The 2,036-nt window shown below is 46.1% G+C and overlaps 1 pseudogene; it reads left to right on the top strand.

Moving 5' to 3' along the window:
- Nucleotides 1-723: 723 nt before the first annotated feature.
- On the top strand, nucleotides 724-1,138 carry LOC127206641 (60S ribosomal protein L30-like; annotated as a pseudogene).
- The last annotated feature ends 898 nt before the right edge of the window (nucleotides 1,139-2,036 follow it).

Below are 2,036 nucleotides of genomic sequence, written 5' to 3'. Positions count from 1 at the left end.
CCCTACTTGTTGCCCTATGTAACCTAGGGACTCCAGGCTACACTGTCCAGTTTCCTTAGTACTTTGGCATCTGGGGGTTTTTAGAATTAATCAATGCCTTGTAAGTAGCTCTCAGCTCAAATGCACCTCCTCAGAGAAGCCCGTTGTGATGGTCCTCCGCTTAACCAAGTTCTGCTGATGTGTGTCCCTGTGGTGCCCTCCTTAGTATTGCCTTCTTATTAATAACTGGCTGTGACTTTGCTAAACATGTTTTCCTCTTTGGTCGCCTTGCTTTCAGTCAGCGTTCCAGCTTCCTTTACAACCTGGTAAGTGAAAGACCAATGAGTCAATGTTTAACACAGACAGTGTATGGATCATAGAGCCGGGGCTGGAAAGATGGCCCAACAGTTAGGAGCCTATACTGCTCTTCCAAAGGACTCAAGTTTATTGTGAGCATCTACATCAGGCGGTTCACAAACTCCTGTAACACCAGTTCCAGGGGACCTGACACTCTCTTCTATAGGGCGCATGTGATGCTCGCTGTCTCTCTGTCTCTGTCTCTGTCTCTGTCTCTGTCTCTGTCTCTCCCCGCCACCCCACCCCATCCACACAGGAGACACATAGATACATACACATAAGTAAAAATGAATCTTAGAAAAATATCATAGCAGCTTCCTTTCTCTCTCCCCGGCCATTTTGGCGGCTGGTCTTGGTTGGGGATTGTCCCGCACCTAAGGTGGGAAGATGGTGGCCGCAAAGAAGATGAAAAAGTCTCTGGAGTTGATCAACTCTAGGCTCCGGCTTGTGATGAAAAGTGGAATACACTTTTTGTCCTGGGATACAAACAGACTCTGAAGATGATCAGACAAGGCAAAGCGAAATTGGTTATCCTTGCCAGCAACTGCCCAGCTTTGAGGAAATCTGAAATAGAGTCCTATGCCATTTTGGCTAAAACTGGTGACCATCACTACAGTGGCAATAATATTTAATTGGGCACAGCATGTGGAAAATACTACAGAGAATGCACACTGGCTATCATTGACCCAGGGGATTCTGATACTCTTAGAAGCATGCCAGAACAGACTGGTAAAAAGTAAACCAGGAAAGTTTTCCTTTAATAAAACTTTGCCGGAGCTCCTTTTGAAGAGAAAAAAAAAAATATATATATATATATATATATATATATATATATATATATATATATATCATAGCGCTATCTGGTATATAAAGTGCAGATTTCCGATCCACTTCGGTCAGATTGCAAGTCCCTGGTAAAAGTGAGCTTTGCACATACTGGTCATGTGACCTACCCCTTTGGCCCTCCAGTTTGGGTTTCTTTGCTATGCTGCTGGCTCGGGACAGGCCCAAATCCCAATTGTACAGCCTCCCACTTATCTTAGGTTTGAGCAACACTTGAAAGCTTTGAAGCCCACAACATCCATTATTCTGTCCATATGTCAAGGCTAAAAGAGCTATTTCCATAAACAAAGCTATTGTCCCAAAGAGGTGGCCTTCAGATGTATGGTTCCTTGTACCATGGGCAGGAAGAGAAGGTTGGAGACAGGCAGCAGGTAGAAGACAGAGGCTTATGGAAAGAGGGACGGTAAACCAGAATAGAGAGCCTGGCTAGGCCTCGTCAAAAGGCACTGGAAATATGACAGTGTGTATGCTCTGGGGTCTTGATCAGAAACCTACACTTCAGCTGGGCCATGGTGGTGCACGCCTTGAATCCCAGCACTTGTGAGGCCGAGGCAGACGGATCTCTGAGTTTGAGGTCAGCCTGGTCTACAGAGCAAGTTACAGGATAGCCAGGGCTACAGAGAGAAGAATCTGTCTTAGGGGGGAAAAAAAAGTCCTGCTCCATTTCCACTCTCCAGAACCCTTCCTCTTCTCGCTGCTTACTGTTACTCTCCTACGCAGGGCTGAGCTGTCATAGAGGCTTCCCAGAATATTTCCCGTTGCCTGTCAGTCCTTTCTCAATATAGAACCCAGGGGAATCCAGGCCTCTGTGGCTTCCTAGTTCCTTCTTGAAAGCCTGTGAGCACCTGGGAAGACAG

Source organism: Acomys russatus, chromosome 23 (genome assembly GCF_903995435.1).
Source record: "Acomys russatus chromosome 23, mAcoRus1.1, whole genome shotgun sequence".
In the NCBI taxonomy this organism is placed as follows: Eukaryota; Metazoa; Chordata; class Mammalia; order Rodentia; family Muridae; genus Acomys; species Acomys russatus.
This window is presented reverse-complemented; position numbering and strand designations above follow the sequence as displayed.